This window comes from Gallus gallus, chromosome 5 (assembly GCF_016699485.2).
Source record: "Gallus gallus isolate bGalGal1 chromosome 5, bGalGal1.mat.broiler.GRCg7b, whole genome shotgun sequence".
In the NCBI taxonomy this organism is placed as follows: Eukaryota; Metazoa; Chordata; class Aves; order Galliformes; family Phasianidae; genus Gallus; species Gallus gallus.
In genome coordinates, this window is record NC_052536.1 from 33,502,309 (window position 1) to 33,518,719 (window position 16,411).

The following is a 16,411-nucleotide window of genomic DNA, read 5'->3' on the forward strand; positions in this document are numbered from 1 at the left end:
TGACTCAGTTTGTCTGTATCTGCTGGTATTGATTCTCCATTATCTCTAGTGTCAAGACCAAAGTGTGGCTGGTGCCCACAGAGCAAGATGAATTCTTCCTCATGTCCTCCTCAATAAAGGTGGATCCATTATCCTCTACCCAGGAAACAGCTCCCAGCCCATTCTATCTTGCAACCATGCCCCTTCCTGGCAAGGAGACTAGCCCAAAAATATACCAAAATATTAAACAATGTGGATGATCACACAACAGTGCCAGAACTCAAGCCCTGAATCATGTCACTAACTAATATAGATTTAGCCACTGCTCACATAACAGATTCTAGATTGGGTTGTTCCTGATATCCTATGGAAGTGGAAGCATATAGATAACCAAGGTAAAACACTTTCCTTTTTCTGCTATTAGGAGAAAAATGATATCTGCTGCTGTGAATCAAAACTGCTCGACAGTCTCATTGCATGTGATCAAAACATTCAGTGAAAATAGTTTTGAGTGAAAAAAAAAAAAAGAGTTTTTCAGTATTTGTGCTTATATTTGTAGATGGGCTTTGAATCTATTATTGTGAGCTTGATAGTAAATAACAGCTGAGACTGAAATAACAAGATTAATATTTATGAATGCTATTGAATATTTTTGCCTACACAGTGATGTACTGAATGTGATTTTAATATCAGAAGGCAATCCTATATCATTAAGAATAAAATGATGAATATTTTCCATATACAATGAATACACTCTGTTGCTGAGATGTGGAATAATAGCTTCATTTGCTCTAGTTCGATTCCATTGACTTTAGCAACTCAGATGACCAGACAGACTAGTAATTCACAGTAAAGGTTTGGTTTGTTTACAAGTTCAGGTTTCAGAACGTTGGTGAAACAACTGGCTTGACAGAGGATTTTTAATACTGAATTATCATATAAATATTTTAACTTCTTTTACACTGACACTAGTACTTTTACTAAAGGAGTAGAAAAGCTTTGTGAAGTTATTTGGTAGACTGTGAAAACATAAATAATGGATATTTAAGACGCTTATGGTGTCAAATCAGATGTTGCCACTCTTAAGATGTTCAAGATATATCTTTGGTTACATTGAATCTTTAAGCATGATTCCATGCTGGTGGACTTCTTGCACTAATAGTGACATATGAGAGCTGGAAAAAAAGTGTAAATCTTTTGTTTCAGCATATTCCATCACCATAATTACTACATCCATTTCTAAAATTAAGGATAAGAGTAAGATTTCTGTGCTTGCTTGACTCTGCTGTTAATATTAAATATTAATATATAAAATATGAAAAAGCTTAAAAGCTGGAAACTCAGTGCAATTAAGCTTCTTGAGCCATATCTAAAATCTGTCCATTTTGCAATCACCCCTTTTCAGAACCCATTTTAGGTGATGTATACATTTGATGAATTATTTGGTAAAAAGAAAGATAATTTGTTTATTGCATGCACTATGTAGAGTTTGCCTGCCTTGTAGTATTTTTATAAAATAATATCTAGCTTTGTGAATGAGATGCATGCTTAACTGCATTAGTTCATAATGTATTAATAAAGTTAAGAAGGAGAAAATATGTTTTCACTTCCATTAGTTTTCACTTTCTGAAGACCATTTTGACTTGGTAGAGACATTATACTGAGCAGTGTTGAATGATATTATTCAGTTTATTTGGATCACATTTGTGGAGGCAAAATCAGGGCCCTACACCACTTCAGGATTGACCTGACAGTAACTGCACAGTTCTGGAGCACATGTCTTAAAAGGAGCAGCTGAGGCAAATGGCATTGTCTGTTCTGGAGAAGAGGAGGCACAGGGGAGACCTTATCATTCTCTACAACTACCTGAAAGGAGGTTGTATCAAAGTGGTTGTCAGCCTCTTCTTCCCAGTAACTAGTGATAGGACAAGAGGTAATAGTCTTAAGTTGTCCCAGAGGAGGGTCTGATCGGATATTGGGAAAAAAATCTCAGAAGGAGTGGTAATGCACTGGAACAGGCTACCAGAGGAAGTGGAGTAGTCACTGTCCCTGGAGGTCTTCAAGAAAAGTAGAGATGTGACAGCTAGGGTTCAGTGGGCATGACTATGGTGGGTTGGTGGTTGGACTAGTTGATTTTTGAGGTCTTTTCCAACCTTAATGATTCTATGATTCTATGAAAAAGAAGCATCACTTGTGATGGTGGGGTTAAAGTAATTTATTTTCCCTGAGTGATTTTGGTTTGCTTGTTTGTTTTGATGTTGTTGTTTGTTTATTTGGAGAAGTAGGAGTGATGTTTCCAAAATATACTGCATAATAACTTAGGTATATCTTAGCTTAGTTATTAACTTAGCTTAGTATAACTTACACATACAACTTACTATAGCTTCGTCATATTCATCCGTTTACAGATCTGTTACAGATAAAACATTACATCAGCCTTTCTAGCTCAAGCATTTTATGAAGACCAAAAAAAGGTGGAAACAATCACTCAAATGTCAGGAATCTACTTAGAAGAGTACAGGAAATAGAGATGCAATGCAGTATGCTATGAGCAGAAATGAATTTGCTGAAGACATATCAGGTGTTTTTTAAAACATCTCAGCTGGATTGAGATTTTGCCCAAAGACCTCTTTATTGTAGAAGTTAACAGTACATGTCTGAAGTATGCCTGGATAGTGACATTCTATGCTAAACAAGGAAAAAACTTCTGAAGTGTGAGCATGCTAGAATAGGGCAGAGCACTAAAAGCAATTAAAAAGATTGACATGCAGAGAAATTGCAGAAACCTTTATCTCACACCAGAAAATGCTCCTATGAGTTTCATATCACAGAAAATACAGGAGTGTTGTTGTTTTGAATCAGCCTAGTTGTCATATATATGATAATGCTATCTTTTAATGATACAAGGGCACAGGAAGTTTGAAGTCCAGACCATCAGTTTTGAGTCTATACAAAATATTTGAAATGCTACTGTGTACAGATTCTGCCAACATGGCATTAATCTTTATGAGAAGTGTTTCACTGAATAATTCATATGGTAATAAATATCTGAAATATCTATTTATTGCAGATATAAACAAAAAGGCTTCAAGATAATATTATCTAAAGTTTTGGTTTTTTTTTTTCAAATCAAAGCTACAAAATGATCTGTAGAAATTTAAGTAGGTATGATCTCTGACTAATTTTATTTTAAAAGAAATTGTTATACGATGCTGGAAGACTTTGTAATATTAAGTATTTATGTGAATAGAAATCCATATGTTCATTGATGACTACAAATGGTTACAGGTATGTAGTATTTACTATGAAATGATTCAGTGGTTGAAACAACTGAATTATCATTTAGTTAACTGAGTATTCAAGTGTGTAAACAAAGTAAGTTATGCATTATATATGCATAATGTAATCCAATAAGCCTATGAAATTCTTGCTAACATTCTATCTGCCTTAGCCAAATTTAAACAATCAAGGGAATAGATAAATGAATGAATAGCTAGTGGACCTTGTGAGTCAGTCCCATCTCATTTAGATGAATGACATGCCCAAGACATGCCCTGCTAGCTATCCAGGAATTGGCCATCCAGAACAGTATTGTCTCTCCAACGAAAGCAATAGGAGACAATATTTACTAAAAGCACATAAACCTGTCCAAATCCCACATTCCATTCTCTTCTAGGTCACCAGCATCTGCACACGCTTTCTGCTACTGAGAAACAATAATTACCAAAACAAACAGTAAATGTATGTGTAGACATGATGTGGGAAAATGCTGGATTCAGAAATTAAAACTCACTGTAATTTAAAACACAAATGACTGGGTATTTCAATAGAATATTTCATCCCAGTACTTGAAATGAATTGATTTGTATCTGTACAATCTTGTGCTACCATTAATTTTTATAGAAAGCATGAAGAAAAAGAAAATGATTTTTTAACTTTTATGCTTATGTCTATTACACTTGTTCTAGATTACATAGTCTTACATTCTTGTATTTTCTGTTCCTGTAGTTACTTTTTTTTTAACTTCACAGCATGATTTTTATACAAACAAAACTTCATTGATGTCTATATTACATTAACCAATTAAAGATCAAAGAATGAGTTTGATAGTATTTAAAACACATTTCTTCTGTACTTAATTCTTTGAAGCTTCTGCCTAATGTGGTGAATGCTGTAAGACTGCATAATAAGAGCGTACTACTTCATGTCTCCCTCTTGTGTCTTTTTCCATTTGCATTCTAGTATGTTGATAAAAATAATAAATGATTTCAAGGCTGTAAAATGTAATAGCTTGTTTGTTAGTCATAAGAAATATTTTTTTATGAACTGTAATATTTGTGAAAGCTTCGGATTGATGGCCTGGAAGTCTGACTTTTTTCCGCCATCAAATAATAGAAGGTGGGGGGAAGAAGGGGATATTGAAATTCTCCTTTGATTCTTGGAAAGTCTGTTGATTACAAGATCACTAAATATTGCTTAAAGATATTAAAAAAAAAAAAAAAAAGAGAGAGAGAGAGAGAGAGAAAGAAATAGAGCATAATAGTCTTGATTAACTAGCACAGACCATTTGCACCTTCAAGGCCTGTGGAAAAGAAAGGAAAGGAAAGGAAAATGTGCAGGCTATTTCAGTCCTTGGTAATTCTAATGAAAATTATCCATATATCCAAAGTATCATAGTTCATTAATGATAAACTAGTGCACATATAGAATTACTAATTTTTTTCCGGTAAGTGTCAGCACAACTTCTCTACAGAGAAGAGCACATCTGTTATTAGCTGTGCTTTGTAGCACTGAAGTGTGTTCTATTAAAGAATTAATCTTCATCGTACATTCTTTTGGTTTCCCTTTCTACTGACTTTCAGTAGAAAGACAGACGTTCAGACTGACTCATATTTAATCCAACATAGAATCCTACTGCAAAAACAACTAAGTTTGAGTTTCTACATATGTCTCCAGTTCTGCAGAACAAGAACAGTCACTGTATAGGAAGGCTGGAATTATTATTATTCTGTAGGCAGGAGTTTAATGGGCCATTTTTATCAGGTAGCAATAAGCCAATAACAGAGGATTCAGAGAAACTTAGGATCTTCTTAAGATCTCAAACTGTTTTTTAAGTCAGTGGAGAAAACTACTTATTCAGGTATCATATTGTTTGTGGACAATTTTGTACCTAACATGATGAATATTTACATAATCCTAAAGATATTTATTAAAGAAAAGAAAAAGAAAAGAAGCAGTAAGCAGAATGGTGAATGCAGTGTCTGTGAATATTTTTAATTAAGAAGATTTGGGTAAATTTTCCCCAGTTCTCACCTCAGTTGTTGTTGTTTTTTAAATGCAACGGTTCTTCTTCTAGTATATGTACACTAAAGATAGGGTCAGGAGGGGGAGACTTCAGGAAAGGAAGTAATGATCTGTATAATCCACATTGTTGTATCTAAAGTGATGGTTGAGGGCTAGGAGCTGAAACAATATTTTATGAAAGTATCATGTTGAAGTTTTTGCAGGTTTCAAAATATTTAAATATGTAAATTTCAATGAAGAGACTTCAGATTTTTTGATAGCCTAATGATTTTCAGCATCTCATTTTTAGTCAAACACTCACAAAAGATGTTCAGATTGCAGTGTGAAATGGTTTCTATGGTTACAGTTGTTTCCTAGCATTTTAGTGACATCTTTTGTGAGCATTGGCTGCTTCACTTATTTGTCACTAATGTATGTGTAGAACTATAGTTAATAGCCTTGGGCGGACAATTTTTTTTTTATCTGAATGGTGATATTGTTTTTTAGAAGCATTTTTCAATAAGATGACAATGCACTATAATACTAATGGTATGTATGGTATTTTAAGATGTCAAGTTTTCAATAAAATGGTAATGAAAATTTTGCATTTCATTTAATAGCTAAATATTCATGAATTTTTCACAACATGATCAACTGAGCAAAAAAAAAAAAAAGAAACTGTATAATGCGTAATACTAAACATCATAAATTGAAGTTCTTTTCATGAAATCTATTCAAGACTTTCTAACAAGTGGCTCTTTATAGATTTAAATGAACAGCAATAAATGTACATAAAACTGAAAATGTAAATTAATTTAAAATATTGTGATACATCTTGTTTATATTGTAGTGTGAATGAAACACACATTATGAACAATATCCTACATGTGCAGAAAAATTGTTATGACCAAAGACCCGGCACTTATGTCTCATACATGAGAGCAAAGAATCATGTTTTCAGATTCAAAGAGCATTCTAAGAGAATGTTTTGTAAAAAAATGTTTGGATTTATTTTAATTTATTTAATCACAGTGTAAAAGTGTGAATGATGATCAGCTAAAAAGAAATGGGTGTAGCATTATAATTTATACTGCATCATGTTATCAATTCTTCAGTTTTATTTCTGTGTTAGGCAGCAGGAATTTTGCTATTGTCTTTAACAGAAGAGAATTAGGTCATCAGGTGAAGTTAATTTTGTATATATTGCCAGTGCCAGTCACCATTTGTGCAGTGTTTTTTGACATGATTTCCTCATTGAGTCTGTGCTTAAAGGCTGAAGTGTAACCACTCTGTGCTGAGTGCTTTTTCAGCCAAGTCATTGCTTTAAACTTCAGTTTTTCCTATGCAAGTATAAAAACCACTTTATTTAGTACTGTAGAGGAACACTAGGCTAAGGGTTTTTTCTGCTCAGAATATAATGGAACTATCTCTGGCTTGAATTTCAAATCTTTTACTGTCAAATCCTTCAATGTCATGTAACTGAAAAATACACTAGATTGGTTAGTGTTACTTCAAGTTACTCACTCTATTTACCTTCTACTACAAATTTAATACGAGTTTATACATGCAGCATCGCACTTCCCAAAAGGCAGGCATAGAACATGATCCAGAGCAATGGATATTATATAGTTGGTTTGCTCCTCCACTAAACATCCTGTCAGTTGGGCTGAGTTAAAAAGTAGATGACCAGAGCAACTTTGGTAAAATAAAAGCAGAGTCAACTACCTATGCATGTAGGTGATAAATGGTATTCCTTGATAAAGAAAGCATTAATGTCATAAAGAAGATGACCATCATTGTACAGAGCATCCATTCTTACATTCAAATCAGTCAAGACAGCTAAAGGGCCACAAAAGCCTCTGGTTACATGATGATTGCTTCTGACCAAACTTTTTGCTCTGCACTACCTCCAGACTTTGATTATACACAGTCAAAATGAAACCTTTGCACAGATACAGCCTCTGGCCACAGTGGAAAAAAAACAAAACAAAACAAACAAAAGTTACCACAATTTTCTTTTTAATATGCTTGAAAGGCAAAACAATAGGAATAACAAAAAATCATCTGATTTAGACTATTGCTTCCATCCTTACCTTTGGCAAATTTTTCAATTTTTCGCCTTACTGGGTTTTTTTGGACATTTGTTTAGTCAATTTTTCCTGTCTCTATGTAGGAAACTGTTATTTATTAAGATAGCTAATTGACTGAGACTTCAATTTGAGTGGTAGAATTATCCAAAGTCTCTTCCTAATTTGCTTCTAATAACAATTCTTTCAGGTTTAGCAGCAAACAATTAGATTGCATTGCTATCAATTATGACTGCTTGAGTGACTCAGAAATTCCAAACAGAGGAATCAAATGCAGTACTTACAGCTAGGATTAGCTATATGTCCTTTTCCTTATGATTTATGCATCAATTATACCAGCTTAAGACACAGCTTTGACAGTCTTAGTTGGCTTATGCCAACTAAGAGCTAATGTATTTTGTAATGCGTAGAAAGCTATGCGTTTTTGTGTAGCCCTCATCTGATAACTGCTCTTTCTTTCTCTATAATCTCCAACAAAAATGATTATGCCTGCAAGAGAATAAAGCTCACTTCCTAGGGGCTGTAAAAAGCCAGATCTTCATCAACTACACAAGGTTGTGTATGCATGTTATTTTGATTCCTTTTTCTACATAAAAGGAAGTGACTAAACACTAGAGAACAAATGCACAAAACAAACAGCACTTCACAGGACTGTGAACTGTGTGATTTTGGATTTAATGCCCATTCATAATAGAGCATAAAGTGATTCTTTTCTGAACATCTCAAAGCACAACCTGACCCTAAAATAAGGCACGCTATATTCTATAGATATTGCCTTCTACATAATACATGACTCCTTCTAAGATGCTTTTCTTCCGGGTGCTCCTCCTGGGAAAATAGTGGAAGTTTCTGTTGTAATCGAAGAAGCCCTCCTCCTGGACTTTCTACTTCAAGCTGTTCTTTGAAGAAAGAGAAATCTTTCTTGAGAACTTTTATTAAAGTTTCACATCAGGCAAACAAGATTTTTGGTTTTGGGAAGATCTACCAGCTGTTCCAACTCATCACGTTTATTGGGAGTACAAGTGGAAGCACCTGAAAACCAAAGAATCTCCAAACTGCTTAAGCTGCATTTCTTATCATTCTGATCAAAAAAAAAAAAAAAAAAAAAAAAAAAAAAAGACAAGGTTTCTTTGCTCTCCATTTTCTGGAGATTAAGCTTTATGTTGTATCTTTCTCTGTCTCTTTTATCACAGGCTCTTCATGGGATGATTTTCTTTCTCACCCCAAGAGCAATACTGTATTTTCAGTCTTTTATTGCTAAGAACAAGCTATGCCATGAAGAGTTTAAGTATCCAAAGAGGAAAATTAGGTGTTCTGTCTCCATAGATTTTCCTAAGGTATAACCATAACAGAGGCTATCAAGGAAGAGCAAGGGCTGCTGTCCTTGAGGCAGGTGCCTCACCAGCCTACATCAAGTCCCATAAAGCAGGACAGAAACAAAGAGGGTAAGCTGACATAGCACAGTGATACCTGAGCAGGCCCTGGCCCAGGCCCAAATTTAAATGGAGTGTACGGGCAGAGGTTATGGGTGGAAGTCCTAGGTGGAGCTAGTTAGGACCATGAAGACCCTCAGTGTTACTTCTTTTCTGCACTAGGTGAACATTCAGAAGCAGTCATGTCATGTGCTGGTCCTTATGGTCATTCAGAATTAAGAGAACTGTCCTTAGGATAGTATGGAAATAACCCTTAAATTACACATGACCTCAGGAGAAAGGAAATGTGATGTACATGTTATATCACTAAATGCTTCAATGTCCTATGTGCATGAAACCCTGTGTGTTCTGTTGCAAAAGCTCTTGCAACCCCAATAATAGTATCAGCAGCAATACCAGTCACATCAGTGATATGCATGAACTCTGTGTTACACAAAATATAAAGTAAAAAATATATTTAAAATGTATTTCAAAATACTTTATTTTCATACTCATTTTGCTGTAACTGCACTTTTGTCATATTTTTGTCACCCTTTTACAAACCTGTATGTTTTTTATATACACTGGCATTTTTAAGAATAGATCTTTTAACCTGAAGCGGTGTCCTTTCCTATTTAACAATAATATCTTGGGTTTTTTAATGTTTAATGACAGTAATTACTATACTACCAAAGCCACTGGTAGACTGCCGATAGAATTATTTAAGGTGTAAATGATACCTGGGAGTATAGTACATGCTTAAAAAAAAATTGGAGATTAGTAAAAAAAAAAAACATGAAATAAACTACAAAAAGTCCTGAAATCTTTCTAGAAAATTTCCTTTCCCAAATGTGCTGCAAGTTTTGTTTCTGCCAAGAATTATTTTTACAAGGCTGCTCTTTACTAATGGAGAGGCCCTCTGTGACGCTGTGCCTGCTACTGACTGCTCAGGGTTTTGTTTTTCCTATTCACTATTCACACTAGATTTTGAGTTGTTTTTGTGCCCATAAAACTGAAGACTAACAGTCTCTGGAGCCAAGCGTAGCCTCTTTGTTGGGTAGAAATAAAGCCTACAGGAGAGGATGGATGTGCTCAGCGTCCCAGCAAGTGGCTTGAGATGAAGTGATATTGGCAGGATTCAGACTGAAATTATTACAAAACATGAATGCCACATGTGCAACTGCTGCCTGGCTGTTTCTATCCTTCTCTCCTTTTGTTAAAAAGTGCTATCTTAAAAAAAAAATAAAAAAAAAATTGTAATAACCTTGATCTTGTGCCATTGCTATCTGAAAATTGCAGGGTCTTACAAATCCCAGAATGAACGATCAAGGGGGAAAATGATTGTTCTGCCAAATGTGGAGCTTTTATAATGACAGTATTATGTATTACTTCCACAGAACAAGGCTTACATTTAGCTTAGCTTGTAAACTATCCTTACCAAGAAGTTTGATGACATGCTGTCTCCTTCCCAAAACAATCCGAGAAAACTTCATTAACAATGATAATTATTCAGGTCTGGCAGTTATTAATAGCTGATTGGCAAATTTTTAGTTTTATTCATTTCAGTTCAGTTGCACTAAAACGAAGATACATGGGATTTCCTCTAGGTTAGATAATCACTAAATTCTGTGATATTAAACTGAAGAAAAGCACTTTTTCAAGCCAGTTGCAGGCAGGATCCCCCAGTCCTGCAGATACATCTCAGTGCTAGTTATGCTATCCCTGTTTGTAAAGCTTGGGTTTGTCAACAAGATGCCAGTTGAGTAATCATTTTGTGATAAGAACAGTCAGAAATTAGAATGAGATCATTTTCACCTTAAGAAGAGTTTGGATTTAGTTTCAAAAGCGAAAAGCTGGTACTGATATCATTGTCTCTTTTTGTCCTTCTGTGTAATAATGTTGGAGTCTTCTACCATAACCTTCATTATTCATGTGTCCCTAACAATAAGCACTTTAATCTCAGTCATGGAGACTAAATTAAATTCTTTTATTTGCCAAAAGCATTTTGAAAGCAGAACAGAAGATGAAAATATCTTGATAGACATTCTATGGTCTGGAATTAGAAACAAGGGCATTACTGAAGCCTAATTGCATTCCTCAGTCCAATGAATTGCAATAGTTACTGAACCGGCATCGTTACTGAAGATCTATTGGATTCTTTAACTCTGATACTCTTCAGGAGAAAGAACTACTATTATTTTTTTAGAAAGTTACTCATTTTGGAATTACTGCCTACTGCATCCTTCCAAAATCTCATTCGTCACTACACTCTTAGGCATGACCTTCTGGAAAACTAATTGTTCAGTATAAGGCTTGTTCTTTTTCTAGAAAATATCACTCCTTAGCATTGCTCCAGAAGGCCAGGTATTCAGAAACTGGCCTCTCAGTCCAACCTGCTTAAAGTCCTACTGTAGTAATATCCTTCAACACATCATGACAAACATGACAGCTTAAGCTTTTCTCTAATTCTATTAGATTTTGGTTTCAGTTCCTCCTCCACTTTGAATTCTTAATTCATGCATAGTCTTTTCTCTCTGAAGGTAGCTTCTCTCCTAAGATGCCATTTTTTTTTTTAATTGTGCCTTCCTAATAGGTACAATTGGAATCATTTTGGTGGCCAGATGTCCGTTAATACTTTTCTCCATGTCTTGGTGTATATAAAATACATGCAATCTCAAGTTTTAGTATACTCTGATACTCCCTATCATTGGTTAACAGAATCTGAAGCTGTATTTCTGTAACTCTGTACCTTCACATTTTGGCTTAAATAGTACAACAGTAAATTGCCTTGATTCCCACTTACCACTGTTCCGGATGACTTGTACTGTTAATTTTCAAATGCTATATAATTTCTGACTGAATACAAAGTGCTTGTTCTTTGTCCTTTTTTAAAAACATATATCAGATATATTAGATATATTTTAGTAATTTTAAAACCCTGTCCTTAGAACAATGAGTGTGATCTTGCTGATATCTGAACACAGTTTTTAGTAAATCAACTAATTTATTTTTAAGACAATATAAAGAACCAAGTCACACTTTGTCTTTCCTCCTCTAAAACTTATAGGTACTTTACAAGCATTTATAGGAAATAAAAGTAAAAACACAGTTGAGTTTCAAGTTTGAAAACAGAAAAATTCTAAATTGTCTTCACCTTGGATTGTGAACAATTTAGACCAAATTTACAGTGGTGTTTTGAATGTATAAATTTGTTCTTGTGTTAGACTTGCTCTGCATTAATCTTGTTCATAGTTTCATATTAAGGAATATTCTGGTAGCAAGATCCTACTTTTTCCTTCTTTTCTCCTAAACATTAATTTCAATTTTTTATAATTTTACTAACTTAGAAATTATGATCTGAAACATATTGTACTCTGTTCCTCTTTTAGACGCTAATGGGAATTATTTTTCTTTGATTCTAAGTTTTCACAATAGATATAAACTTCGTTTCATATGACTCTACCTGTGGTATAATAGGATAGATTGTGGTACAATAGGATAGATTCTAACATTGCAGTCTATCTAAGAGTAGTTCTCATTTCTTGCTGAATTTCATGTTCATGACTATCCTTCATTCTCTTCAGTTTTACTCTTCTGATGATACAGAAATGACTCAGAGTCTATCACCAACTTTATTTTTTAAATTGAAACCAAAGACAATTAACTTCATTGACAGTAGTGGTACAATGTAATTTTAAACTATTCTATATTTTCCATAAAGTGATTGTGGAGAGATGCTGCAGTATATCAAAACAGATATTTTAAGGTTAGTTTGATATAGCCTTTTTCAAAGTGTTTGCATTGAACAATTTTCAATTTTTTTTTTTTAACAGATCATGAAAATAATTTTTTATGCCTATTCATTCTTGCAATTTTGATTAACCATCACTGATAGAAGTGGAAAATGCTTTTGCTAAGTGTTGATCAGTCAGTAGAGTTCACGGAATGATTTTTATTCAACTATTTCCATATAACACAGAATAATAAGTTCATTAGAGCATTGATTTTGTTACTGAAGTATTTTTACAGATGCTGTTCACTTTTTAACTAACCTGTATAGTAATATTTTCTTTTCTCCATAGTGATGACAAACAATGAATGTCAGGATTTTTCAGCAATACTGTGATAAGTAGAAGATGGATAAATTCATCCATTCCAGGCCAATCAGAAGGAAGAAACAGGGTAAGCTCTGTTACCTCTACTTACTATCTACTGTAAAGATGTTTCTTATTCAAAGGCTAACCGAATTCGTCCTGTCTCACAGCCATTCAATTAGAAATTTCAAAACACATAAACTGCAAATGAAACAGTCAACAGATTATCCTTTTTAGTTTTTTTTCTGAATATTTTGATTCTTTGCTGATATCTTCGTCCACTAATTTTAGCTTTATTTCTGATAAGTCTTTAAATACAAAATACTTTACAAAAGACTTTAGTGATGTAATTTTACCCATATTTACACACCATTATTCTGAAGGAAATGAAAACTGCATGAGGATATAAGTGTAACGGTTGCTTAGGCAGTTATGTCACTATTTCCTAACTTTAACTGCAGTAATTCCCTCAAATCCAATGTTACGACATGGTCACAGAATGCAGTGCTGATACTGTAAGAGTGAGATAATTATTCTTGTTCAAAATCTGTGCTTTCTCTTTCTTTTTTAAATTAAAAAGCTATTGGAAAAAAAGAGTTGTTAAATATTTTGCTTTCATTTTTTTCCCTCATCACAATAAAAAGGCTATTTCTTTAAAGCTCTGTATAGTAAATCACAGTTTTGCAAAGTTTGAAATTGATGTGAATGAGAAACTGGACTGACTCAGAAATGAATCAGGTTTGGGATATACTTGAGACTTCAGGAACGTAGCATAGACATTTAGAAATAAAGATCATACTGTTAATCTTCCTGAGATAAAGGTGGTTATGTATGTAAGACTACAGAGATGACTGGAAGTAAAAATATTAATTAATTTTAAGAATTTCTTTTATCTCAGTAGTTAATCTCCATTATTTCTTGGTTGTTAATATGCATGTCTAAAGTCATATTGACTGTGTTAATTAATGGTATGAGGAAGATTAGTGTAATGTCTCAAGTTGCCATTGACAAAGCCGTCTCCTTGAGGCTCATTTGAAAATTATGTGGCTTTGGCATCAGTAGTTGAAAAGGGCTGCAGTGCTTTTCAAAATACCTGCAAAAGCAGTGTAGTCAATGAGGAAGAAATACACAAAAATTCTGTTGTTAAGGTCTAGAAATATATAGGGACACTGGAGAACTTGAAGTCTTCCTAGTTGCATACTAAGAAAGATGGGAAGCAAATGGGCCTTGATTCAGCTTGGAATATCAAATACTCTAATGCCAACTGTGATATTTGCTGTCAGAGGATCATAGAATTGCAGGGTTGGAAGGTACCTCAAGAAATCATTGAGCCCAACCCCCATGCTAAAGCAGGTACCCCACTATAGGTCATACAGATAGGCATCCAGACAGATCTTGAATATCTCCATAGAAGGAGACTTCACAATCTCTGTTCCAGTTACCCTTACAATAAAGATCTTCGGCGTGTTTGCATGGAACTTTCTATGTTCTAGTTTTAGGCTGTCACTCCTTGCCCTATTGCTACGAATCACCAAGAAGAGCCTGGACTCATCCACTTTCCTCCCACCTCCGTTTGGACATTTACAAACATTAATCTGATATCTCCTCAGTCTTCTTTTCCTCAAGCTGAACAGACCCACGTTATTCAGTGTTCCCTCATATGGGTGATGCTACAGACCCTTTATCATCTTTGTGACCCTCCGCTGGACTCCTTCTAGGAGATCCCTGCCTTTTTTAAACTGGGAAGCCCGGAACTGTAAACAGTATTCTAAATGTGGCCTCACCAGGGCAGAGTAGAGGGGGAGGATCACCTCCCTTGACCTGCTGGCCACACTCTTTTCAATGCACCCCAGGATATCATTGGCCTTCTTGGCCAGAAAGGCACACTGCTGGCTCATGGCCAACCTATTGTCCACCAGAACACCCAGATCCCTCTCCACAGAGCTCCTTTCCAATAAGTCAGTCCCTACTTCACATGCATACTGTTATTCCTCCCCAGGTGCAAGACTCTACACTTGCACTTGTTAAACCTCATCAGGTTCCTCTCTGCCCAACTCTCCAGACTGTCCAGATCTTGTTGAATGGTGTGTCAGCCACTATCCCCAGCTTTCTATCATCAGCATACTTGCTGAAATCAGGGTCCCTAAATATGATTTGGATGAACATCTTATGATAATTTTGCTTATCAGTGAGATCTGTAAATTTCTCAGATTAACTTACACTGAAGATGAAAACAAAGAGTGGTTTGTAAGAGGAATGTCCAGTATAAAATGAGAGACATAGTATTCAAGAACAACTATGGAAATGAGTGAAAAACTTACCTAAGTTGCATTGTGGTTTCTTAAGCATCAGTTCAGTATGGATACACTTTACTTTCCTTGTTAATTTCCTCAAGTCCTTATCTGTAATGTCTTTGTAAATAATAGCTGTTTGTATGGCTGCATGTCAAAACTATAGAAATATTTGTCACAACCTGATTTATATTAGGAAATTTGAGAATAGCTGTCAATGGTTTCTGGGCTGGTTAGGCCCAGTTCTGAGACTAATGGGGTGGAGGGACTCATAGACCCACACCCAAGGAAAGGGGAAAGGGGGTAGAGAAAAGGTAGGGAGATAGGCCTAAAAACAAAACAGCCACAGCAAGCTAAGGGAGAAAACTAATTTACTAAATATGATAGCAGAATGTGAGATAACACAATATAACACAAGATAATTGGAATTGAAGACAGTAAACCAAATAAAATGGGAGGGTGTTCAAAACTGAAGGCCTTACTCTAATGCTGGAGGCAAGACAGCTAGGGAGCACACATCACAGAAAAGAGCAGTAAAAAAAAAAAGGCGGGGGGGGGGGGGGGGGGGAATCCTGTGACTACTGAGCAGTTTTATCTTTTCCTCTAAAAGAAAAATGGAAACGTAACAGTGAAGTCTTCTGGAATATGTAACTGTTCTTCTATTCTGAAATAGAATATTTCTATTCTGAAATATCAGCAATCCATGGAACTGGAGCATTAAGTCTTTAACTCATAGTGCACTACATGATACTATGATGTGAAATATCAGTAACAGAAATTATCATCAAAATAATCAAAACATGAATCTCTTTTTTAGATAAGTTCTTTTCCCTGAGCAAACAGTAATTTCATCTTTTTTTAGTCATGTGTGTTGATACGGATACTTTTTCATAACAAAGAAACATTCCAGTTACCATGAATGCTAGGGTAGAAAAAATGAGAAATATATTGGCTGCTGTTACTTGAATACAAATGACAGTGGTTTAACTTTGTTTCTGAGAAGTATGCTACTAAAAATACTTAATTGTATGTAAGAGTACATATATTTAATATTGATAATGTTGTCATCACATCTACATTAGATTCAGTCCACTACTAGTTATATAGTTCTTTTTTATCTAAACTGTAGATATGTCCTAATCCCTCTCTACTAAACAGAACAGCCATTAGGACTCTTGATGTAAGCCTTCCTAAAATACGTTGTTATGGCAGTATCAAATCCTAGTTTTTTTATGTTTTTCTCCCCTAGTGAAATCCCTTGAGTT

General features: G+C 34.7%; 1 long non-coding RNA gene across 1 annotated transcript in view; it reads left to right on the forward strand.

The window, feature by feature from the left end:
* Positions 1 to 16,411, forward strand: part of LOC101747910 — a 145,970-nt gene that overhangs the window by 60,805 nt on the left and 68,754 nt on the right. The window contains exon 2 of the long non-coding RNA XR_005860596.2: positions 12,844 to 12,943. This is a non-coding gene — a long non-coding RNA (uncharacterized LOC101747910). The remainder of the gene's footprint in view (positions 1 to 12,843; positions 12,944 to 16,411) is intronic.